The sequence below is a fragment of the Antechinus flavipes genome, chromosome 2, assembly GCF_016432865.1.
Source record: "Antechinus flavipes isolate AdamAnt ecotype Samford, QLD, Australia chromosome 2, AdamAnt_v2, whole genome shotgun sequence".
NCBI lineage: Eukaryota > Metazoa > Chordata > Mammalia > Dasyuromorphia > Dasyuridae > Antechinus > Antechinus flavipes.
In genome coordinates, this window is record NC_067399.1 from 542,233,779 (window position 1) to 542,261,495 (window position 27,717).

At 38.5% G+C, this 27,717-nt stretch overlaps 1 protein-coding gene across 1 annotated transcript in view; it reads right to left on the reverse strand.

The window, feature by feature from the left end:
• ZNF609 (zinc finger protein 609) overlaps window positions 1–27,070 on the reverse strand; it is a 206,638-nt gene extending 179,568 nt beyond the window's left edge. The window contains exon 1 of the mRNA XM_051980869.1: window positions 26,987–27,070. The gene's annotated coding sequence lies outside the window, so the exon portion shown is untranslated. The remainder of the gene's footprint in view (window positions 1–26,986) is intronic.
• Window positions 27,071–27,717: the final 647 nt, after the last annotated feature.

Below are 27,717 nucleotides of genomic sequence, written 5' to 3' on the forward strand. Positions count from 1 at the left end.
GTTTTGGCTTCTCCATAAAGCAGCACTGTCCACCTTTCCTAAATTATTTTTAAATAACTTAATAAAATGAGATCCCACAGTTAAATGGCATAAGATAATGCAAACCTAAATTGCAAACAGTAATTAGTTACAAGGCAATGCAATCTTTAGCCTCATAAAGCTCTTGTTCTTGTGAGAAAATAGAGTATTACAATCCTTGCTACCGAGCACACTAGTTTTTCCAAAGGAAAAAAAAAAGAGATGGCTCTGGTAGATTTGATCTTACAAAGCAAATGGGAAGTAGCAGACATTAAGGAAATCTGAGTATTGTCAAAAAAACAAAAACAAACAAAAAACTTTATTTTAAGGTTACCTTTAATTTCAAGGAAAAAACCATAAAATCATAGGTCAGCTAAGAGTAAAGCTCTACTTAGGTTCAAATCACTTAAGACTTAAGAGTACAACCAAGGCTGGAGTTTTTGGAACACCTAGAATCTTCTGAGTTTCCCAAGGAAGTGGGAGTGGAGGGATCAGTAGTGGGGAAACACAATACATGCTATTTGACAGCAAATCCCTTCTTATAAACTATATATTTATGCTGTAAGTCTTAATAACCTGTTAACTGTTAAAAAGAACTGCTAGAATATAACAACTATCTTTTGTTCAAGTTTAATTTTATTCTAAGTTCATTCACTAGGTGAGTTTCAACTAAACATGGACTCTCAAAGCAGGACTTGGGATCAAGTGACATTTAAGACTTTTCTAGCTTTGGGCAAAATGCTCAGGTCTTCCTTATAGACAATAAAATGAAGGGAGCTAGAAGAGTTGAGTTTTTGAGGTCACTCCTACAATTCTCTGACCAAATGAATTGGTGACTAGTATAATAAGTAAGCCATTCTTTGTGACTTTAAGTCACTTGGAAGAACAAGAATTTCCCTCTCCAAAGGCCACACTTCAGCAGAGCTAACCAACAAAAGAAGTTTCCACAGGAAAATCATCAAGAAATAATCAACTTCTCAATAGGTCCCTCCCTTAATTAATTTCATTAATTACTGTAACAAAAGGAATTGAATCATCTCAACTATCACAGCCAACAATTTAGTCCCACAAAGGGATTTGAGATAAAAAGCACAAACCCATTTAAAAGAACAGATTCAGTTCAGCTTTCTTGCATTTGAAAGATTCATCCATTTGTAACATTTAAAGACAGGGTGATAAGAAAATGGTTTTCATAAGTCACAATGTGGGTCAACCCTCCTTGAATAATGCATATGCAAGGTTCAGTGGTCTACATATGCTATCATTGTCTAGTAAATAAGGAGAGAGGTCTGACCTGCTTCATGTAACAAACTGCCAACCCCTGGGGAAGAGAGATAATTGGGGAAGGAGAGGGGAGTTAGGAGTGGAGATAGAATAGCAGTTTTGCAATCCTGGGACAAGCAAACACAATTTTCATTCAGTTTAATACATAAGTTTCCATAGTAAGCTAAATGGAAATATCATAAGGAGAAATTCCTGTCTTTGTCTCCTTTGCTGGATCCTCCTCCAGATCATTCCCTCAAATTGAAGGTATCCCTCAGAATTCTGTCCCTTGATTTTCTCTTCTCCCTCTAAAACTATTTCACTTGATGATCTCCACTGTGACAGATTTAATTACGATCTTATTTAATTACCTTTCTGACCAAAATCTCTCCGCTGACCTCCAATCGCCTTTAAGACATTCTGAACTGGACTTTCAGACAAACTAAATTGTCCAGTAAACAATTTAAAATTCACTATCCAAAATGGAATTCATTATCTTTCACTCTCAACCCTATCTCCCCACCTCTTTACCATTATTGTAGCGGGAGGGCAATACCATTCTCCCAGTACCTCAGGGAATCATCCAGGATTCCTCATCATCTCTCACCCCACTTCCTTATATCCAATCTGTTGCTAAGGCCTGTCAATTTCATCTTTGTAACATCTCTCAAAAACACTTCTCCTTGACTCTTACCACCATGCTAGTGCAAAACTCACCACTTCACATCCAGATTACTACAATAGCCGATTAGTAGGTCTGTCTGCCTAAAGTCTCGCCCCAAAACAATCCATCCTCCATTCAGCCACCAAAGAGATATTCTAACACTGCAGGTGAAATCCTGTTACCTTACTCCTAACATTTCTCTTCTCCGCCCCCCCCATTCAAAAGACTCCAGTTTCTTCCCAGAGGTAGTTACCCCAGAAGCAAATACAAAATGCTCTTTTTGGCTTTCACAGCCATTCACAGCCTAGCCTCCTCTCTCTCCAGTATGCTTACACTTTTAACTCCCTGGCATGTACTCTAAAGACACTGGCGTCCTGGCTGTTCCAGGAACAAGAAACTCCATCTCTCAGCTCTGGACATTCTCTCTGGCTGTCCTCCATGCTTGTAAAGCTCTTCCTTCTTTACTCAGTCTACTGACCTCATTGGCTTTCTTTTATTATTGTTATGTCATTTTAGTTGTCCAACTCTTTCTGAAACCATTTGGGATTTTCTTGGCAAAGATACTGCTGTATTTTGCCATTTCCTTTTCCAGCTCATTCTACAGATGAGGAATTGAGGCAAACAGAAAGTGACTTTCCAAGAATTACACAGTTAGTATCTCAAGCTGGATTTGAACTCGGGTCTTCCTGTTTGCAGGGCCAGATTTTATCCACAGTGTCACCTATTCTTCTAAGTGGCCTAAATTCAAACATTTCTCTCCAATTAATTATTTCCTATTTCCCCTTTAATAGTTTGCTTTGTATATATTTGTTTGCATGTTGTCTTACTTTCTTCAAGGGCAGAGATTGCCTTTTGTCTTTTTTTGTATCCTCGATATTTAGCACAGAGCCTGACACACAGTATGGGCTTAACACATGCTGATTGACTGAAAGGCCGTTATTTTTTTTTAAAATAAAAGAGGCATTCATTACTAAGGCTTATCATCTACAAGCTGTCCAAAAAGCAAAGGAGAAATTCCATCTGGGATGAGAAACTTAAAAATTATAAGGATGGGTGCTGACCCTACATAAATCATGTACACAATAGGTACACAACTAATGAGATTTAATATACAGTGGACTCTTAAAAATGCTCTAAATTCCAGGAATGATTTTAAATTAATTCTTCACTTAAATATTTGTTAAATGCATATTACTTTTAAAAAGTAAGTTATTTTGATGGTTTTTGCTTTCACTTTACAACCACTGGTTGTATATCATGCCTTTTTTATAACAAAAGAAAAACAACTGGTTAAAAACGACCTATAAGCTCACCTGAAAATATATGCTACATATTACTACAGTTAACCCAAAACTTTATTCTCCATTAAAAGTTTATATTCCTTGGAAAAATCATTTATAGTCGCTGCTTCTACTTCTTCCTTACTCTCCTAAAACCTCTGTAATGTCTCCCTATTTCATCATTCAGTCAAAACTGCTAGTTGGTTGTCTATTCCAAATTTACTAATGATCCCAATTTTCAAATCTCACAGCCTTGATTCAGTGCCCAGATGTCTATGCATCGTTGGCTACCTATCCATTCACTTTTCTCTAAAATCTCCTGACTGCTCTATCTCCCTAGGTTCTCTTACCCATCTCATCTCTCCTTTTAATTTTCTTCTGTAGGCTTTTGTCCTCTGAATCAGAACAACTAATAAGTAGGTATCCCCCAACATTGTATCCTGGATCCTCTTTTCTTTTATGTTTATACTACCTCAATTGGTAATAATTGCCAGATCTATATATCCAACCCTTGTCTCCTGATAACCATTATTATCAATATATTTTGGACATTTCAAATTGAAGGTCCTACAGGGACCCCAAACTCAACACATCACTATCTTCTCTCTAACTTCTCAAAATTTCCCTCTTCTGACCTTCCCTCTTACTGTCAAGGGAACTATGGCCCTTTTCAACGAGCTAGATTCATAAACTTAGTGTCTTTCATGACTTCCCAGTCACTTTCCCCAAATATCCAATCTGTTTCTAATTATAATTTTTCTCCACCACATCTCTTATCTATATCCCTTTCTCTCCATTCCAATCAGTAGTCACAAAGCTTTTTCAAAAATACAAGTTTGACCACATTGTCCCTCTATTCAAGCCTTAACAAGATCCCATTACTTCCATAATATATAAATCATTTAAAGCCCTTCTCTCTATCCTCTTGTCACCCCTCTGGTCTTCTCATACTTTACTCCCTTCGATCCAGTAATACTAATCAGTGAATGATTATTCCTCACATTCCATTTCCTGACTTTAAGCTTTTTAAATGGATGACTCACACGCTTTCCCTCTTCATCTATAATGAAGCTCCCTTGGTTTCCTTCAAGATTCAGCTCAAATCCCACCTTCTGTAGAAAACCTTTTTCTGGCCCTCATCTGCTACTGACTTTCTTCTGAGATCTCCTTACCATGTACTCATATATCTTGTGCGTCAATAGTTGTCTGCATGCTGTCTCCCACATGAAAATATAAACTTGAGGATACTCTACCTCTCAGATCTATGGAGAAGGAAGGAATTTATGGCTAAAGAAGTAGAGAATATTATGAAATGCATGCATAATTTTGATTATGTTAAATTAAAAAGGGTTTGTACAAACAAAATCAAAGCAGTCCAGATTAGAAGGGAGGCAGAAAACTGGGGGGAAAATTTTACATCCAAGGGTTCTGATAAAGGCCTTATTTCTAAAATATAGAGAGAACTGAAAATGTAGACTTGAAGACTGGTTCTGATTTTGTTATTTTTCAGGGGGTGAGGGATGGGGGAAGTACTCTGGCCTTTATTTGTAACTCAGCCCTTCATATAGTGCCTAACATATAATAAGTCCTTCAAAAATGCTTACTGATTGAACTAGATTATAGTTTTTAATGTGAAGCTAAGAACTTTGCATTTTGTCCCTAAGAAGCAACAGGGAGGCACTAAGCTTTTGGTTTTTTGGTGTTTTGTTTTGTTTTTTAGGAATATAATGATGTGGCCACATCTGTCTTAAAAGTTAATTTTTTGAAAAATGTACTAAATGTACCAAAGAGGCTGGAGACTAGAAGCTGAGAGACTAATTGGGTTAGTGTCACAGTCAAGTCAGAAGCTATGAGGACCTGCATAAGGATTATGACTAAGTATGAGACACTTTCTGGATATACCACAGATTGTAACTTAATATTTGATTAGCTATGTGGTTGAGAGGAAATAATAAAGAATGACTAACAGATCTGATAAAAGGGTGGGTTTAGGGGAGAACATAAGAGCACAAAACTAAAGCTAGAAGGCACTTCAATGGCTATCTAGCCCAACCCCCTCATACTACATACAAACAAAAGAATTAAGTCTCAGAGAGATTAGAAAATTCTTTTACAAGTCAAAGTTCTTCAAAGTTAGATGAAAAAATTGAATCCAGGTGTTTTGATTCTATAATCACTACTTTCTGTCCTGTAAATAAACAGACATTTAATGCTCAATGAATTGATACTTTCTTATCTCTATCCTTAAAGGTATGGCTGGAAGCAACAGCTATTAGGAGCAGTTACCTCCCCTCCCCCAAATCACAAAAAAACGTGGACATTTATTGACTTATAGGACTTATAGTCTTAACTTTCTTAGGACTCCATAAAACGATGGTTCTGCAACAAGTTTTAGTAAGCCCATAATAAAGTTGTCAAACTTTTTGCAAACATCTGAATGGCCATTGCCTTTTTTCAAACTTCAACTAGCCTCTCTAGTCACTTATTTAAGAATTCAAGTCAATGAACACTTCCATACCTGCCTGTTTAGTTACTTCATGTAAGTATTATGTCTGATACTGGATTCACAGAACTATGACATCAAATATGAAAATGGGAAAAAAATACACATTTGCTCAAGATCTACTATTAAAGAAAATTTTAAAAACCATTATTTTATCCAAATCTATTTACCTGTAGCAGCATTTCTTAAATATACTATATAATGTATCTTAGCTTGTGGATATCTAAAACTTATTTCTTTTAAATTTGAAGGGTTGCACAAGTTTTAAAACTAGGTGAATAAGTCTGGATTTACCCTATTTAGGATATCTAATTTTAGGGAATCTAATCTTACTACTTCTTAGTCCTCGTATGCTAAAATAGTTTTTCTTTCCTATTTTCTCTAAAAGATGGTCCCTTCAATCCACTTGATCATTAGCGCTTTAATTTTTTCTGGTTCCCAATCACAACTGTATCAAGTACTCTAGAAGGTGATGAAACCATAGTTTTATACAAAGAAAATATTTTCTTTCTTTTTTTTTTTTTTTTTTGCTTATTCCTGATACCTTTCCCAATAACTACACACATCTTGACAAAAGACATCCTGACAAAAACTCTAGACAATTTATAATTCCTGGAAATTCCTTTCTAAGTTTAAACTGTTATCTATCAACTCACCATCCTATCACACAGTTGAATTTTGCCCCTCCACCACCTAGATGCATCATTCATCCACAATGAAAAGTAACCATCACTTTTCATTCACATTCACATCAAAACTTTCCTTTAGTAAATACTCAACAACTTTAATATTTTACTACCTTGCAGGATAGAATTTAGAGCTGGAAAGGACTTCTGAAATCATCTAGTCCTCATTTTGCGAATGATTTGTCAAAGTAAGTAATCAGCTCATCTAAGATTTTAAAAAATCTTAGAAGTGAGGTCTTCTCACTTCAAAATAATAGGCTCTTTCTACTACACACACTGTTACCTTAATGAACTGAATACCTAGAATTCCTTTTGCAAGACATTTTAAAAAGACTAAATAGGATCACATTCAAAGGAACCCATGGGTCATTTTGATTTGATCTCTTTACCCCATACACACACACACCTCCAAGGTTCTCCAGCTGTCATCTACAAAATTCCCATTAAATCCAATTCTTTGATCTTAACATTTGTCAATTTAAACCTAATTTGCCCATAAATAAGGTAACATAAATTTGCCCTGTGCTCTCAAGTATGCCATATTGGAAAGCGTTTAAACACTCTTATTAGATTCTTTATGGACGATATTAGTTTGCATCTGTTTTATACATGCCTATATATACATAAAATGCCATCTTACATTACAAAATAAGCTCCATGAGGGCAGAAATTGCCTAATTTTTGTCTCCATTCCTAGCACAAAGCCCTGGACATAGAATAAGCACAAGTACTTCTTTACAGATCAACTAAACACTTCATAAATACAAATTGCTTCCTGACTTAGAGGAGCATGGTCTAGATTTCATCATTTGTATGTATGATGCTAAAAATGTCATAAACCTCAAGGATTTAGAGTTGGAAGGAACTTTAAAGATCATTTTGTCCAACATTTATTTTATAGAGGAAAAAACTGAAACCCAGAAAAGACTATTTGCCAAAGGTCTCAAAATGACAGGATAGCAGGGCTGGAATCTGTACCCCACTGACCCCATATCCATTGTTTTTCCCACTTCAAGACACTGGATTGAAGTTTGCAGAATACTGGGGCAAAGGGTCTCCATTAACTCATGTGTGTCATCCCTTCCTGCTCTAACTCTACCCATCAATTTACATGAAACCTTGCCAAAGGGACATTTAAAACTCTAAATGCCCACTGAGTTAAATGTTTGTTAAACATCTATGGTCACATCACTAGCACTGGGAGAGAGTTCTTGTCCTGATGGACTAGATCCCCTTTGGGGGAAAAAAAAACACACATACTTTTTTATAGTTGTTCCCCCCACCCACAAAAGTTTATGTTTTGAACTGATGCTGAGTGAAATGAGCAGAACCAGGAGATCATTATATACCTCAACAACGATATTGTTTGAGGATGTATTCTGATGGAAGTGGATCTCTTCGATAAAGAGAGCCTTAATTGATCAAAGATGGACAGAAACAGCTACACCCAGAGAAAGAACACTGGAAGATGAATATAAACTGCTTGCATTTTTGTTTTTCTTCCCGGGTTATTTCTACCTTCTGAATTCAATTCTCCCTGTGCAACAAGAAAACTGTTCGGTTCTGCACACATATATTGTATCTAGTATATACTGTAACCCATTCAACATATAAAGGACTGCTTGCCATCTGGGGGAAGGGGTGGAGGGAGAGGAAAAATTGGAACAGAAATGAATGCAAGGGATAATGCTGTAAAAAATTACCCTGGCATGCGTTCTATCAATAAAAAGTTATTTAAAAAAAAGTTTATGTTTAATTGAGGAGCATATGGAATGTTGTTGTCCTTTAGTAAAGACTGAGAATGAAAGAGATTTAATATAAAGGTAATATAGATAATGGTTCTGGCCTCAGCTTCAAAGTCAGCAAGATTTAAATGCGATCTCAGGAAGTAACTGAGTAATCCTGGGCAAGTAATTTGTTTTTTTAATCTCTGTGCCTCAGTTTCCTCATCTGGAAGGTAGGAAGGTATGGCATTCTCTCAAACCCTTCAAGGTCTAAATTTATGCTTCTATGATTTAGTTATTTTGCCTAGTTAAGGGAGTGAAGCTCAGCAGTCTATAGTCCTCACAACCCCTTAGTAGCTTATAATTAAGCTTATCATGAAAAGTTTCAATTCTTCAGCCTTATATCTGATGCTTTTCTGGAATCTGAAACTACCTTGTCTTATCACCATTCCCCCTGTATTGCACCCTACAGCCAAGCAGGGTGACCTGTCTTTTCCATTGATGTTCCACACTTTCCCTTTTCTATCATTTTGTTCATCCTCTTCCTTATTCAAGTTTTCAATGTCATCTCTCTTCACCTGAATTTCTAAAAAAATGAAAATACCTAGTCCTTCAGGAAGTACAGAGGAAAATCTCACCCTAGACCTAGGCTTAAATCCTAGTTTTGTTAGCTTGCACACCACAAAATAAATAAACAAAAAGGGAAATTTTTTTTCAAAATACATATAGATAGATTACCTGAAGACCGTGATAAAATAACAATAACAATTTTTTTTTTTTAAAGAAATCCCTTATGGTTTTTTAAAAAGTGTGATCCTAGAAGCAGTGATGTGACACAGTCCTAGAGCCCTAGTCCTGGAGTCAGGAGGATCTGATTTGTCTCCCAAAAAATAATAACAACATAAAAATAAAATTATGATTCTGGTATGCAGTGAGGTCTCATATCTGCCCTTTGTCCTCCCCATACATACATAACCCCCTTTCCCCAGCCTCACAAAGCACTTTGCAGCACACCCCATGTTTGACTATAAACTCCAAGAGGACAAGAACCATGCCTTATCTAAATTTCCTTGCACTCAATACCTTACAACACAAAATGCTGTAAATAATAGACAATCAAATATTTGCTGAATTAAACTTTCAATCAGTCACATTCCAGATCTGTTAGTTTCCTGGGAGAACTATCTTGTATACTTCAAAATTCTAAGTTCTATCATTTCCATAATTTCACCTTTAAATTGATTCAGAATTCATAGGGAGATTGATGTCAATCAAGATAAGAACAGAGACTGTTATAAATAATAAAGCAACAGTTTAAGTCAACAAGCATTTATTAAATGTCTACTATGTACCAGATACTGCACTAAGCTGGGGATACCAAAAAAAAAAAAAACAGCAAAAATAGTCCCTGCCCTCAACTTAAGGGGTATACAATCTAATTTGGAAAACAACATGCAAACAAAATGTAACATATCTAAGTAAAATAAACTGGAAAGATCTCAAGAGGGAAGACTCTAGCATTAAAATGGAGACAAGAAAATGGCTTCTAGAACAAGGTACGAAACTGAGGAGACACAGATAAGTTATAAAATTTGAAGCATAGCAGACAGACAGCAAAAATGCACGGATTCAGGAAAAAATTCTTTTTGGAGGAACAGCAAAAGGCCAACTTCCATGAAAGGTGTAAAAAAGCTGACAGAATAGGGTAGAGTCAGGTTATGAAAGGTTTTAAAATGCAAATAGCAATAGATAGCCTGATGAGACTCCAAATGAGTCAAGTAGTCAATCCTGTGTTCAAAAATGTCTCCCATACTTAGGAATTTTTTGATTTAACCTCTCTGATTCTCAGTTTCTTATTTGTATATATTTACACAGATAGGTAAATTTGTATTTGCCTAAAATGAGATAATGCACATAAAGTGTTCAACAAATCTCAAAATGCTATATAAATGTCAGTTATTATTAACTGCAGTCATGAAAGGCAGAAATGGAAATTAGAATTATTAAAAATGTGATAAGGGAAGATTAAGTTGTTCACTCAAATTCATTCATTTCCAACTCATAACGCCATTTTAGAGGAAAAAAAAAAAACAATTCCTAAATGCTGTGATATAACCAAGGGATTATGTTCCTTGTTTTTTCAGTGAACTATTATAACTCAGAAAGTATGACTCCAAGCTAATTACAGATCAGGCTAACATAGCGCTACTGGGCTGAAGGGATTATTAAGGGAGAAAACTATAAGTATAGCATACGATGATCATTTAGCAATATATTTGACAGTTTCTCATTATAATTTTTAGATAAGATATAGAAATGTGGGTTGGAAGATAGAATGTTTGGACAAAGTCACAATTGGTTGAAACATATTCTCAAAGGAAGTTGATAAAAATCTTCCAGTGTTACCAACAGACATAAGTCTATGATAATGGGTAATGTGTCTCTACACTAGACCTCTTGTTCAAAAACTATAATAAAGAATTAAGATGAAAGCCCAGATCCTTTAAATGTACACCTCAAATTCTTTCTTGGTCCAGATCATTTCTATAGTTTGTACCATGTTTTATAGATTTTCCTAGTTGGGAAATCATTCCGTTTTCTGAAGGGTGCCTTTTTCCTTTCCATATAATGCTAACATGTGAATGAGCAAGGTTTGATAGGATACGGGTTCCCACCACCACCACCACCACCACCACTACCACTGAAGCATCCAGAATCTGATCCTTGACTCACAGATTAACAGTCTCATTTCCTGACACAACACTGTTTTTTTCAGGGTTTTCTGATTTTCTTCTTATTTATTCATAGTCTACCTTGTTCTAAAGCTGATTGTGATGGATGTTTTTGAAGTTTCCCCTTCCTAAAAGAATACTGATCTTAATTGTATTTTCAATCACTGGTTATTTAATCATAGTTCACTCATAGATCCTTTTTTCTATTTGAGCTGGCATATTTTAATATTTTTTAAAATTACATGTAAAAAATTTTAACATTCATTTTTCAAAATTTTGAGTTCCAAATTCTCTCCCTACATTCTCCCTCACTGAGAAGGCAAACAATTTATTAGAGGTTACATATGAGCAGCATAGACACTTCTAATTCAACAACCTTTGGGACAAAGTCTAGACCTTTCTTTGTGATTCCAAAGCCATGTGCCTTAAGAAGTAACTGTCAAAACCAAACTTATCCCCCATACCACCACCCTATACATGTCCTATATTATTCATACCCAGAGAAATCATTTGCAGCTTCCCCTATCTTATTTAACACTTTAAATAAGCAAGCTCGTTCAAAGTGATTAGTTTTGTCATATTTTGTTAAAGCATGTTTCCATCAGTAGGAATTCACTGGTACTTCCTCTGTCCAGGAAGAGAAAGCAAGGAGTAAAAAAATTGCTAACAATTCCAACAATAGAAACATTTTTAAAATAAATCAAACACAATTTTTGAGTAAAGGCATTAGCTAGATTTTAAATCTAAGTGATTAAAATTCAAACAGGGAAAACAAATGGAAACAGATAAACTTTTATATATAGTAAGGAATATTTGTCCATCACTCAGCTACATGTAGCAGCTATTTCACCACAAGTGGGCAATACTTATGGCCAGCAGCCACATTCTAAAACATTATTCAACAGATATTTGTTATGTACCATTTATGTGAAAGCATTGTGCTAGGCAGTTTGGAGAAAAAAATTAACAGGCCATAATTCTTGACAACAAGAATCTTATGGTCTACTAAGAAAAATGTGAAATACACATGCAATTAATACCAACCACATAAGTGACTAGAAATGGTTTTCTTAAAACGTAGTGCATTTTATGTGATCAAATGAGTATAATGAAATGTCATGACTACAAAGGATCTCAAGAACCTGAGAACTACACAAATGCATACTGCCCTCATCATCAACATGGAACTCAAATCAAAAAAAGCTTCATATAAGAGGTAAAAGAAAATTCCAAGACTAAGAGGGTAGGAATGGGAAAGAGTAAAAGGATGGCTTCAGCAAAGGCACAAAAAATTTAAGTGTTAATATCTAAGATCAAGAAACTTGGCTGTTTCATTTGTCTGGAGTACACAAAGGTTCAACACAAAAGGGGGGAGCAAGTCAATTGACTTTCCTCAGTCTCAGTTACCCAATCTGCAAAATAATGATACTTCAATTTAACTACCTCAAAAGCTGAGGAAAATTTTGTAAACTGTAAAACACTCTATAAAAGTATGCTCTCATTGTTATTTCTGAAGGGAAGGAGCAAAAAATGCACCTGGGAAGATTGTGGAGGACCTGAAATGCCTAGCTAATGGTGAGCCACTGAAAGTTTTCTAGCAATAGAATCTATCCAGAAGGTTGTATTGGTGTAGTTTGAACTGGAGCAGAGACTGGAGGGCAAGCAGCTAGAAAGTTGCTGCATTACACACACACACACACACACACACACACACACACACACACGTTGAAAAATAACTATATATTATTCTAATCTCACTTCACATAAAGTTCACTTCGTATTTAACTCAAAACTGTCATTTTATAACATTCTATTCCATTAATGTACACTAATCCATTCATATTTCCTTTGTTTGGACATATATTTGTTCTTTGGATTTTTTTCACTATCTCAAATAAAAGCAGTAAATGAAGGGGGAAAAAAAAGAAAGTTGCTGCATTAGTCCATGTAAGAGGTAATGAGCTTAAACTAGGATGGTAGCAATTGAAAAGATGACAGGTTTTTGGAGATAACATAAGCTAGTCATCACAAATGATCAGAAGTGCAAAATGAGAATAAAAGAAAAGAAAAAGGTGACTAAAATTTCAAGTTGGGGCAGCAGTTGGTGGGTGGCTCTGAAATTTCAGGTTGGTGTGGCAGCTAGGTAGCGCAGCAAAAAAAATAAAATAAAATTTCAAGTGGAACACTGTGGTGCCATTAATTAACAGAAAAGAGTGGCTGCCCCACTGGACTCATTTTTTTTCCTCCCTCTAAAACTTTTTGTTTTACACTCTTTTCTGTGGAGTACCACAGTGTTCCACTTGAAATTTTATTTTTTTTTTTGCTGAGGCAATTGGGGGTAAGTGATTTGCCCAGGATCATGCAGCCAGGAAGTGTTAAGTGTCTGAGGTCACATTTGAACTCAGGGCTGGTGCTCTATCCACTTATACTCTTTTCTGTTAACAGAAAAAACAATGAGTCCACTGCTGAACATTTTGAGCTAAAAATTGTGGTGGGATATCCAGCAGGAGATATAAAGCAAATATTTGGAAACATGAGTGCAACTCAAGAGAAGAAGCAAGGATAATAAATACAAATTTGGAAGTCATCTATGTAGAGATTATAAATAAAGCTGTGGTCACTAAGAGAATTTTATATATTATGAATAATTGTACATATGTAATCTGAAAAGAATGAGTAAGGTAATTTGTAATCCCAAAGCTTAATTTCTTTAGATAGGTGGGTAAAGTAAGCCATATTAATAAAGTGCTAATAAATTAATGGATTGTTAGAAATTGCATATAGCAAGAATTAACTTCTGTAGAAGGCTAGCACTAAAAAGGATATGGGGCAATATCCTGAACCTGGGGAAGAATTAATGGAAGTTTTTTATTTGTATTTTTTAGTGCAGGGAAATTGTGGTAGATAAAAGATACTCAATTCAACTCAAGCAGCATTTCAGTGTCAACTAGGTGAGATGTACTGTGCAAAGACAAAACACAGTCTCTACATTAATGAATTAACATTTTACTAGATATGGTATTTAAGAAGGGATTCCTTTGCTTGGGAATGCCAGAAAGCAAGTTTGGAGTGAAATGTTTCTTGTCACACATAAGCACCAAAACTCAAAAAGTCTTTCCTTCACCTACTATCCCCTCAAGATACCATTCTCATCTCTCACCTCTTTTTCAGAGTCAAGTTTTTTTTCACCAAACTATACTTCTTGTCTCCACATCCTTTGCTTTATTCTCCCTCATTTCTCAATTTCTTGTACTTTTGATTTCTGATCTCACAACTCAACTGCAACTACTTTCTCCAAAATTTGCAATAATCTTGCCAAATACAATGAATGGTCCCTTCTCATTCCCCCAACCTTCCTAACTCTCCTGAAGCATTTAACTGACCCAACTGCTTTCCATGCCTGGATACTCCTCCTTGGGTTTTGTTCATGTATAGCTAGCTATTGCTCAGTCTCTTTCAATGGATAACCACCTCCGTTCTTTTTCTTTAATGTATCCCGAAGGCTCTATCTAGGGTCTTCCTTTTTTCTCTCTCTCTATACTCTTTACTTTTTGACCTCTTCAATCCCCAGGGATTTAACATTTCTATGTGAATGACTTCTAGATCTTTTTCCTGAATATTAGTGCCAAAATCATTAGCTACTCATCAGACATTCTTAACTGGATTAGTCATCTCAAACTCAACATGTTTATAATCCTTCTCCTCAGACCCTCCTCTTTTCCTATTTCTGTAAAAATCGCCACCACCCTTTCAGATACCCAAATATCCTGATACTCCCAATCCTTGGAATCATTTTCAAGTCTTCATTCTCCCTCATTCCCCTCCCAAGCAATCAGTAGCTAAATTTTATTGTTTCTACCTCTTCAACAACTATTTCCTTAAATCCACTCACAACTACTATCCTGACATTCTCACATGGATTATTGTAATCCTAATTGGTTCCTCTGCCTCAAATCCCACTCCTCTCCAGATTGCAGGCTTTTACATAGCTGCAAAGTGATAGTCATCATCATTCCCTCATTTGGGAAGCTCCAACAGTTCTTCCTAACTTTAGGGTAAAATACCAACTCCTCTGTTGGACTAGGAAATTTCTATTTCCACGATCTATCTCCTTTCTTTCACATACACACTTAGTGTCTTCACATAGCACTGTTCAGAAAAACAAAACTATTCCTAAGAGAAAAGTGGGGAAACATAAAAGGTGTACACAAATCTTTCTCTCAGCCCTTATGCTTAAAATGAGAAAAAGTCCTGTTTTCCCCATGGCCCTATTACAAACACCTCTCACCTTAAAGAAACAGAGTTCTCCCCTTTAGATTTGTGTACACCTTTTATCAGGAAAGTCAAGAGCAGTCAGGTTCTCTGGTTGCAAGAGCCAGGGCAATGGAAAGATGTAAGGAAGCCCTAGTATGGTGGTAACTTGAAAAACACAAATGGATAAAATTGCAAAGAAAATTTCTGATAAAAGGGTCTGCTGAAGCACCACAAAAAGTCTACCCCATAACTGGGTCAGACTTACATGCTGGATTTATTGTTTGAATACTTGAATTGCATTTGTGATTCTGCCACTATCTACACACTATGATCTCAGACATTGTTAAAATTGGGTCTCTCAAATTGTCCTTCCCTCAGAAACAAAGAGAAATAAATCTAAGTAAGAAGATCTGCCTCATACACCACCTTGTCATGAAAGTATAAGCCATTGCAGAATTCAATTTTTTAAAAATTGAGTACCAATCATGTGAGGCACTTAGGTTAGCATAATAAGAAGTGCAGTGAGAAGAATACCAGATTTGCAGTAAGAGAATCTGAACTCAAATTCTGTTGTTACTACTTATAGAGTCATAGCAGCCATGTAGTATGTGGATTGTTAAATTTTTTTTTTTTAGTGTCATGGATCACCCCCTTTGGCAGTCTGGTGAAAGCTATGGACATTTTCCCAGAATGACAATTTTAAATGAAGAAAATAAAATATACAGTATTGCAAGGGAAAGAAATTATACAGAAATACAATTATCAAAAAAAAAAAAAAAAAAAAAAAACTTCATATATCCCAGATTTAAGAAACTGAGGTGCAGAGATCTGAAATGACTTGCCCAAAGTTACCTGGGGGTCAGGATCCAAACAGTACTCTCCCCACCAAACCACAATGCCTCTCTCAACAAGCATCAGTCATGTGACCTTGAACAAAATCTTTAACTCCTTGAGATCACAATATTCTCATGCGTCGAAAGAAGGGGTCAGTTGACCCTTTAAAGCCTCTCCTGGTTCTAATACCTCTAATATACCTAAGAATCAACAAGACAAAGCTTGATCAAGGGACTGGCAGCTTAGAGTTCTCTCCCAATCTTTTTACCAAAAACAAACCCAAACTTTGAAACTTTAATGACTGTTTCCTCCTTACAAAGCAGGTTGATGAAACAAACTCATTGTCAAGAGTAGGAGTACACAACTTCATTTGAATTGGCTTCTCAGGTACCTTCTCTAATCTTACAGATTTCATGGGATCACAGAATCAAAGTTGAAAGAGATCTTAAATATATACAAATATGTGTATGTATATATTTAAGACCATGCTTGAAAATAATAACTGTTAGCTTTAAAGTTAAAAATCTAATATTAGAATTTACTTAATAATAATATGAATTCAAGTATGATATATACCAAAATGTAAAAGATATGTAAAGTGGACTAGGAGATTACTCTTTACAGAAAGCACATCTACCTAAAATACTAGCTTGTTTCAGCATTGGTATATAGAATAAAAAGTATCAGAACTTAGATTTCATTTCTGTGGTAGGCAGGTGTTCTGCTTAAGGTAGTTTCATTAGAAACAGTCAAGTTGATGTTAAATAAAACCTAGTCTACAAGTTCTAACACCACCCCCAATCACTACAAATAGAGACTGTGGCTGGCTGGCAGAGTTGGGCAGAGTCCCCAGACTTCACCCAACCAAACAAAAAAGATGGATACTGGCTGCTACACCTCATGCATATTAACAAGAGAGTCCAGACCAAGTCCTGTTCTGGGCTAACTTGGGAATAGAGAGAAGGGAAGGAAACAAGAAGATTCATCAAGAACAGAAAGATTGAGTAAAGGATGGATAGAGGAACAGACAAGAAGGGAATTTCAAAAAGTAATATGCAAGTTAAATGAAGGGAAGTTCTCCATCAGACATCTTCATCTTTACACTGCTGAATTGGGTAGTAGGCCTTCTAAGACCACAATTATGTGTTGGAAAGAAGCCAAAGCACCAGAAACAAACCTGAAAGTTCACTTTTTGAGTTGGTGAACTAGGCACACCTCTTGAATTTATATTTAAACAGGGACATGAAAAAGCCCTTCTACCCTAAGAAATTACTCCAGGAGAGAGAAGAGCAAGAGCTGGGTCCATCATAGAGTCAGGTTTTTTCCCTTTAGGCCTTTGAGAAGGCAAATTTATAGAGACCCAACTCAAACAATACTTATAATAAGCAACTAATATCTAGCAAGTATTGGGGAAAAGTCCTGCTTAGCTGGAAGCTGGGTTACAGAGCTTCAGGGTCAGCCTCTGGTGCCTCCTAGACATGACTGACTGCAATTTTCACCCTGATTAACTTCCAGGAATGCCAGTCAGAGAAGGAGCCAGAAGAAAGATACATACACCAAAAGCTATTTCCTCCCATGCAGCTGAACTCTTCAGTATTAACCTAAGACTACCTCTTTATCTCAACAAGTTGGACAGAGACAGTATTGAGTGCCATGATCCTTGTGACACAAGGGATTTCTAATTTCTAATCTCAGGAAGGGAAGGAAACACAAATAAATATCAATCTACCAAGTAAATTATTATGAACTTTTTTAAAGATCCCAAGCAAAATGCTGACACCAGCAGTTTAGTCCTTACTCGCTCCCCAGTTTATGAACAGCCCACACTTTGCCACCAACAGCACTAGTTTCATTTCTAGAAAAAGGACCAAAAGATGAAAATTTCTCAAAGCCCCCACAGCCTGTCTTGACTTTTAGTTTATTACACACAGTACAAAAATGAGTCCTCCTTAGGAAACCAAATACCTACTGATGAAAATTTGGGAAGAACAAAATTGAGATTATTACTTCGCTTTCTCAGGATAGCACTTTTCTTTCTTCCAATTTTCTTGCAAGTATCACTTAGACCTGTATAATAAATTCTAAACCCCAATTCTAAAACCAAACCAAATAATGACTGAATTTCACATACTACTCTCTAGAGTTTGTAGTCAAGGTTCAAGGATATAGATATACACTTCAATACCTATGAGTGGAATTTCCTTTGAGTCAGACTTGCAGTACCCATGGAAGGAAACCATGTTGATAATCTACTAAGAGTCTTTAATAGGACATACATTTGCAAACACAATAAAGAATATAACATTCAGACCTGCCTTTTAACATGGAGGTATTGCCTGAGAAACTACACGTCCCAGCATGCAATATGGCCAAACCACCTGGATCAAAATGAAGAGTTAAAGGTGTGGCCTCATGTGCCTAGGGCTGCTGCAACCAGCCCAGCCCACTTTCCAATTCCCCAACTCAGACTTACCACAGGTTTTCCACCAATCTTTCCAAACTACTCATATTCTTGATTCAAATCTTTCTAAAAGCTTACCAAAAGTTTTTTCCTTAAATCTAAGTTTGATCATGGTTCAGGGTCTTTCCTTTCCTAATCTAGTACTGACTAATCTAGGAAATAACGACAAAGCCCAATACAGCAGGCGGCAAAACAAAACCCAATACCTCTTTTCTATGGGTCCATTATAATCAGTAATTACATGCACACAAACATGGTATTTCAGTGACAGATTAATGTTTTAAGTGAATTATTTCAATATAAGGAACATTACTAGCACAGTACTGAAGCAAATCAAACATAAGCTCTTGGTTTAAATGGGGGAGAAATCATTCTTTAAATAGCCAATAAATGGTTATTATCAACCCACAAATCCCAGTATTAATTTCGAATCTCTAACAAAAATCCTAACTTGAGGAATTATCAACCTGGCTGTAAAACCTTGCTGGGAACTCTCCCAGAATTCCTGTGAACCTGAAAATTCTTGGAGATACCTACCCAACAAAATTCCCATTTTTGATGTGATATTCAATAGGGAAATTTTCTAAAAGGATTTGAATTAAATGTTATTTAACATTAAAAGGACAAAAATATTTACTAATCAAAATATTTTGGACATATTGAAGGTCACCAGAAGAGTCAACTCAAAGATTTCCATTAACTGAACAAAAATGAAGACATGTCCATCCTACCCCTACACAATCTGAAAATACCCCTCCAAGCTCAAAGAATCCAAATGAAAGTAACTCCACCATCTTGAGTCTGAATACCAAAGCTAAGCAACAAAACTTGCACAGACCATGGAGCAAATTCTTCCAGGTCTAATTTCCTTCCTTCAAGCTGAAGTCTTTCCTTGTTAAAATAATTCATTTATATAGAACTTTAAATATTATCACTGCTCTCACAACAATCCTGTCTCATTGGGTTTTGGTTTTTTTCCTCCATTATGACTTGTGATTTCATCAATGCAGAGGACTCCTGTTGTTGAAATTCCTTCTACCAGCATAGGCCAGCAACTCAAGTCAAAGGACTTGCCGCCCAGTTACATGTCCACAAATGCATGTTTAAGCATGACTTGAACACAGTTCTTTTTGACTCCAAGGCCAGTCCTCAAGAGAATCACTATATAATCTGTCTCTTGTGAGATAGTAGTATTAAGTTTTATTATACCCATTTTAGAGGAAAGGAACCTGAATTTCAGAGTTAATGATGCAACAGCTTATTAAATATCAGCACAAAGATTTGAATACGCCAGGTGTCACTAATTTCAGGGCCCCTTCTAATTCATCATGATGCAATGTAAGCTCTGGTTACCTTTCCTAGGTCACTGGGGGTTTAAGCTAAGCCAAAAAGAGTCAGAGAAAAACACCTCTATGAATACACTCAATAAAGAACTGCCTCTATAGTTCATCTAGAAGGAAGAAACGAATATGCAGGTAATTCCAAAATACAGTACACTGTGGCAAAAGCAGAGCATAAGTAAGTGCTCCCTCCAACAGGTCTAGCAGTATTTTATGAAGACAGTTCATTCCTACTTATTTTAGCTTCAACCTTTTCATCCCAAACATCTGCTCCCCACAAATGCCCAATTCGTCATTCAAGCTTTAAATGATAGTACCTTAAGGCTGGAAGAGATCTTAAATATCTAGTCCAATCACTCCATGGATAAGGGAATGGAAGCCCAGGTAAGTTAATTGCTTATTTGAGTTTATAGATAGATAGATAGATAGATAGATAGATAGATAGATAGATAGATAGATAGATAGATAGAAGAATGGTGAATGAAACCCAGATCTTCCAAATTCTAATCTAGTGTTCTTTCTCCCATACCACTAGATCCAAAGGGTCAAGTTAATATAAAGAAATGTCCAAAGGGGATCTTCCTAATAAAGATTTCCCCTGCTTGGTCAGATGGTATCTTATAAAAATAGTTGAACCATACCAAAAAAAAAAAAAAAAAAAAAACATCCTCGCATGTACTTACTCTATTTCTTTCTCTCTCTTTCTCTCTCTCTCTCTCTCTCTCTCTCAAAACACACACACACACACACACACACACGAACAAAGGTCAGGGTTAGGAAAGAACCCTGACCAATGAGAGAAAAGTTCCTGTAAAGATTTCCTAAAAACTTCTTACATTTTACAGTTTTTATTATCTACCATAGGCTGCACTGTACTTAGCACAAGAGGATAAGCATGGATTCTTATCAATTGCAAAAGGAATCCACAAAGAAACTTTAAAAGATCAAGAAGGACAAAAGTAGAAAGTAATGTCTGGAGCATTCAATTTGAAGTAAGAAGCAAAACTCAAGAGCAAAGCCTGCCTGAGTTAGTGGCCAGAAAGGCCAACGGTAATAAAGTAATGTCAGAATCTACCTGATAGCAGACTGTTCTCACTAACAAAGAATGGGAATAAAGACAGAAACAAGAGAAAAGCGTCTAAGTTTATCTGCGAGTGATGGACTAAATATGACCTAATAGGTATTTGCCATTTCTGGTTTCTACGACTGATCTATGTACAAACGGTAAAAGAGCCATGAAAAATCAGCCCTGTAGGATTTGGAGGTCTGCCTTGACAAGATAGAAAGCTCATTCATACATCTGACTGTGCTCATGAGACTGCAGTTCAACTCCTGCTGTTGAGAGAAGGAGGGGGATGACAGAAAAGAGTGAGAGAGAAGGAGGTGGAGGATCTGGGCTGTGACTATAATAGCCACAGTAATTAGTGTTTCCAAGCTGCTAGTAGAGTCCTCAGAGCAGAGAACCAGGATGGGAAATGGGGGAAGGGAGAAAAGCATGAGGAAGCAAACTACCAAGAATTATAGAAAAGGATATGGTGGCTCTAGGCAATGGCTTGTTATCAATGAGAAGAAAAACAAAACGGGAGTTGCTTTATCTAGGGAATACAAGGAGCTTACTCTCTCCCAGCAGTGAGTGCCATACACTGTTTCCCACCAGGCTCCCATTTAGAATAATCCAGCAGACCAGCAGAGCCTGGGCAGACAGTATAGTACCAAAGCCCCAGGTTGCCCTGTCAATGACCCCAACAGCAACCCATGGGGCCTGGCCCCAGAGAAAAGGGGGGGGGGGGGGGAGAGAGAGAAGAGAATGCACAAAGTTGGCTGGCTGATCCTCTTTCCCTCAAGACCTCTCTCTCTCATTTGGGCTGACAAACAGGCTAGCGTCTTGACTATAATCAGCATGTATGGAGGGGTCGGGAAGAGGTATTTTGGAAGTCCAAAAGAGGGCCAGATGTTTCCACCCAATTAAGCCATTCTGTGTTTCCTCCATCAACAAATAAGCTACAGTTATAAAAAGTTTCCTCTCTAGAAGGGTATAGCAAAAGGCTAAACAAACACGATGCATAACTTGTTATAGTAACTTTGCTATCACTATGCTCTCTCTGGCATTTGACAATGCACACCTGGAAGCTTAAAATCTTATTAAATTTTTTAAGAAAAATGATGATGCACAGGAAAAATCTGGTGACTTGGGGTGACTCTTCAAAAAGGCAGGTGGGAAACTTCCCAAAAAGGATTAGGAAATAAAAGTTCTTTTTTTAAAGTAAATATTTAATAAAGACATCTCTTTCAAATCATTCAGCCCTCCAATGATTGTTTGACTTTACCAAGCAGGCCTAAGCAAAGGGCAAAGGGCAAAGTGTTACAAAGGTGTTATTCAGAAAGACTGGAAACAAAACAATACAAAAACCCTCAAGAATAGCAACCATCATGAGGATCATATGTTTAGAGCTAGAAGGGACCTCAGAGGCCATCTATCCAGTCCCCTCCTTTTTTAGATAATAGAATTCAGAATCAAGATATTTAGGGTAAGTAACTTGTCTCACAATGAATGACATTTAACTTTTTTTTTTTTAAGTTATTTTTTAAATGCCTCAGATAAGGCATTTTAAGGACCAGGCTACTACCACAAAAAAATATATATATAGCCCTCTAAAGCAGAGGAAAACTTTCTGGTTGCCTAATATCCAGCCAGTGAATAAAATTTAAATTAAAATTTAAATACATTAAATTATTTTCACGATGATGAAAGCAATGGTTTCTCTCTTTCCCATTTCCTTTTAATAAACAAATACTAGAAACCCTAAATTACTACCATTTCCTTCATATTCATGATACCCAGAAACACAATTGAGCCTTCCTAGGATACCTCTTGAGCTTTGTCACTCAACAATCTATTAGAAATCCATTGGCTTGAGAATCTCCTTTTTTCTTTTACTACATCGTCATTTTTTCCCACACATTAGCACAATGCAAAGAAATGGGAAAGAAAACACAATTTCATACACATGGATTAAACCTCAAACACAGGAGATCAAGCATCTTCTTGCCACTCTGGCATATGATTCTTTTACCCACCTGCTTAATAATCCCTCCTTGGCCGCACAGCTGCTGCCAATTCCACGTGCCCATCGAGGCAGGTGCTTTGGTGAATTACCTGTTCCCTGGTGAAGACAGTCTTTCATGGTCCCCTAAGTGAGCCTAACACCTGCAAATCATGGACTAGACAACTCATAACTTCTTCCTTTAGCATTCTAACCAACTTTTTCCTGGAAACTGTATCGAGTATATTCATAGTTCACTTGGTATTTTTGTAGAGAACTGGCAGTCTCATTTTTAAGAGCAAGTGAAAGAAAACTGGTTGGAAAGCCACAAACAACATGTCACCTAACATAAGGTGGCAGTGTTCCTAGAGTGGGCTCTGCCTGGCAGTATCCTTATGCATGATCAGTTGCTTACAAAGAAGGCAACAAATGGCTAGCTCTCAGTTGAGAAAAAACAGCAATATAAAGCAACATAATGCTGTCAGGCAAGGGAGCAGAGGTAAATACACAGCAAATAGACAAGGGCTCTACGAAGTTCTGTAGATCACCCACACTTTCTAGCTTGTGTGGCTTAACTCAGACAGCAGTGCCAGCCAATCATCTAAATCAGAAATAGCACCTCTGCCTGACACAGCAATTAGCAAACCCATCAGTAAGCAATCTTCTATTCCACCCCCAGATTCTATCCAGATGCTGCAAATGTGTGCTGCCTACTGCAGACAACCCACTCTATAACCAGAATGATAAATACACTACACTGGAAATACACTAGAACCACACACACAGGTCCCATATGCACCTATTTGCCCAGCAAAATATATGTACATAATTCAGATGGATAAACTTTCTACAAAAAAGGTACAAATTTCCCACATGCCCCACAAACAGAAACACTTAAGAAAGAAATAAAAGTAAAATATCGAATTCAAATCTTGCCTCGGTGAAATTCATCAGCAAAATGAAGGGTTTACACTAGACTATCTCTAAAGTCCCTTATGGTTCCCAATTGATGATAATATGAAATCCAAATTAAGTTCTATATCAACTGGTCACTTTAAGTCAATATACAACATTGGGACAATGGAAAATAGTCAAACGATATCAATTCAAATAACTGTTCTGCCATTTACTACTTGTGAGATATTGAGCAAAGTCAATTAACATCTCTAGGCTTCAACTTTCTCATTCATTAAATGAGGATGGTAGAATAGATAATCTGTCAATGTCACCCAGTTCTGTATTTATGATCCTATTCTCCACTTGGAATGTCTTGATGCGTTGGTCTACAGATACAGAACAAAGAATCATGGACATCTATTACCAAAATATAGTCTAAATGAAAGATGTCATACAAAGATCAAAATGTAATTGGGAAATATTTTACAAAATAAAAATACAATAAAACAGACATTATATTTTAAAGCTAAGCAGCAGTCATTACTAAATAAAGATGAATAGCTCCTATTTTCTATTTGAGTTTGACAGCACTAGTCAAGATCGTTTGCAAATGGTTTATTATGTTCTCTCTTACTTCTAGGGACCAGAACTCCACTTCTCAAAGTGTTGTTTTTCCCCCCAATCTCTTTTAAAAGAAGGGATCTTCTTTAGTGTACAAATTGGAAACCTTTTTCTATCACAAAAGAATCTTCTAGGAAACTAGTGATTTGTTGTTGAGTTTTGAGTCGAGAGGAATGTAAATGTCATTTTGCCAAGTCATGTGATTATAAAATTGCTGACTTGAAATAGAAAAGGACTTCAAAGGACATCTAGTACAACCTTCCAAAACAAATCTGTCCATACAGGTGAGGAAACCAAGTTCAGGAAGGTTGAGTTACTCAAGGTCACAAAGGTTGTGTCTGGAGTAGAATTTGAACACATGTCCTGTAATTCCAAATGCTCTTTCTTCGTCACCATGCTATCTCTATGGGACCTATTTACAGTCTCACCTTCAAAGTTATTTTTCATATTTAATACTACCCCAATGCATTAATGTCAATCAATCTCAATTTTTTTTTCCATGTTCACATTCTACAAAATCTTCATTGATTAAAAAAAAGTCTTTATTTTGCCCAGCCAGCACTTCCTTTTCTTATTTCAGTACTCCTAAGGGTTTCTGATTTCCATCAGCAAGAACTGCTTCAAACAACATAGATCACAACCAATCATTTCTTAAGATAGCCTTTCTGAGTTGCTGTAGAGGTGGGAGGAAATTCACATAGTGGCCTACCTTCTGGAAATGTGCTTATCTAAAACTCAAAGTTGCTCTTTGGAACAAGACCTGTGGGTGCCCAATTGTACTCAAAAGTCTTTGTAAATCCGTGAGACCTACTCTAAGCTTTCTCTCAGCCGGCACAGTTTTCAAGAAGCAGATTGTTTCTCAATTGTCTGACAGCAGAACCCACAGTCACCTCCAAGAAATAAAGCAGCAACTTAGTAGGAATTTAGTGGAAGCAATTAAAGTGACCACTCCCTTAGCGAAAGTTTCATACCCACAAAACATATCCATGTACGAAATGCCAATGGCTTTTTAAAAGACTATCCTACTACTACTGATTAAAAAGTCATTGTAAAGAAGGTAATTGGGTCTCATTCGTTTCTATACCCTGTACAGGTCCTCAGCAACATATTAAGAAAAAATATAAAAGTTACAGGCCACATCTCAGTCAAGTCAGAAGAGCTAGACTCTATGATTGGAAGGAGAGTGTGCATCTTTTGGGAGAGCCGATTTCCTCTAAGGAGCCTCCCAGACACTACTCCTCCACCTTGGGGCACGCTAGCTGACAAGGGAAGCACAACACTGGCACCCCCTATTCTTCAGAAAAATGTGTGCCAAAGAGCTCTGCATTGTTCCTCACTCAAAAAGAAGAGCCTCTCTGTCTGGCTTCCTCCAATGGCTGAGTCCCAGTCTAGTAAAAGGAAGAAAATGGCACGGAGGAGCCTGGGAGATGGAGCATATCCAAAGCTCTCAGACAAGACTTGAACCTGTGACCTTCACTGTGTACACAATAGGCGGGTGAGAGGGACCGGTTTATCTCCGAAGCAGCAGTTCTCAGCCCTAGGGTTGCACTCCTGATAAAATGACACGACTATTGTGTGTGGCAGCATAGCAGTCACCCCCTCACAACTGCCCAAGCCAAAGCTCCCTCCCTCAAGACAAAGCAGCACAGGGGTGAAATTAACTCAAGGCTACCGAGTAGGGCCTAAGAGAAGGAAGACAGGCCTGTGGGGGCTCAGCCCTGGAAGCTCTGGGCACATGGCTGCGAACAGCCAAGCATTTTCCCCCATCTTGGCAATTCTCATTTGGTTAGGAAGCTGCCTCTTAGAGAATTTAATCATCTGTGATTTGTTCAGAGATATTCCCCCTGAAGGGCTCTGATCTCTCCGCCCTGTGTGAGCCTAATTCCTAGAAGCTGAAATGACTGTTTGCTGCTGCCTGTTTCACAAACACACATTAATTGGTCAGATGTGTCTCCTCCTCCTCCTCCTCAGCCCCAGAGGGAGGAAGGAGAATCTGAGCAAAGCACAGAAATGATCCAACCATAATTACACATAAAGGAAGAGAAGGGTATCATGGGTCTACCAAGCAGGACGGGGTCACAAACCCTACCAGGGCACAGGGAGAGCTGTTAAGGGCCAGGGCCAGGCCCAGGGCAAGGGCTCCCTCGGCCCAGGGAATCCCTCCATTTTGAAGAAAAGGACAGAAGTGGATGGGACCTGGGAGCTGGAAGAGGCACACACCCACAACCTGATGCCCACTCCCTGCCACCCTGCTCCCCCCTTCCCACTAGCAGGCAGACCGTTCACCAAAACCACTCTCTCAGCCCCACGCAACCTATCATCACCTTGGGTCCCAGATCCAAGCGGGGCTCCTCGCCAACTCCCCCTACCCGGAGTGCCCGCCACCCCCCTACAACCCTCGATTCCCCTCCACTCGTGGAATTTCGCTTTGGACCGCCCCCCCTTTCCGAAGGCCCCCCTCCCCACGCAACGACCTCCCCTTCGGCCCCCTCCCCGCGCCCGAGCGGCCCCCCCCCTTAGCCTCTAACCCCCACTTCCTCCTCCGCCAGGCCCCGGGCCCCTCAGCGCCGCCCCCTCCCCACCACCCCCACCCGGGCCCGGGCTCCCTCCGCCCCGACTGCCCGCCCCCTCCCCCCGCCAGCTCCACACAAAGCTCCGGACTCACCGCGCGGCCGGTCCCGGGAGCCGCCACCTCCGCCCACCCGGGGCTCCCGGCCGTGGAGCCGGAGCCGCCGCCGCCGCCGCCGCCGCCGCCGCCGCCGCCGCCGCCGCCGCCGCTACGGGCCCCAGGCCGCCATCCGTGCCTGAAGCCCCTCCCCCCACCCCACCCCGGCTCCGGCTCTCCTCCTCTTCCCGGTTCCGCTCGCCCCGCCCGGCCTGGCCGGTGCCGCTGTGTCCCGGGGACCGCGGGTCCCTCCTGCCGCCGTCGTCGCCGCCGCCGCGATCCGGGACCCGGGACAACCAGGGCCACCCAGAACACCCGGACACTGGATCACCGAGCCCGCGGATCCGGATTCGTGGCCGGCGCGGAGAAACCCGGAGGAAAGAGATCCTGAGTACGGAGCGGGAGAGCGCTGGGGGGCGGGGAATGGGGGGTGGGAGGGGGAGGGAAACCCGGAACCCGGATGGAAGAGGCAAATCCTGGTCCCGGAACGCGCCGCCACGCGGACCCCGGATTGGAGAGCAGATTTCCTACGCGAAGAATCCAGGAAAACCCGGAGAACAGAGTAGACACGGAGCGAGGAGTTCGAGGAAACCTGAAGTGAGGAACTCATAAAAGCAAACTGCCTGGTCTTGGAAGGGAGGTCTGAGGTTAGTCTTGAGGGCGACACGAACAGAACCTAGAGTAATCTTTAAACGTCCTCCCGAGAAACAGGGACGCTTTTTTCTTCCCAA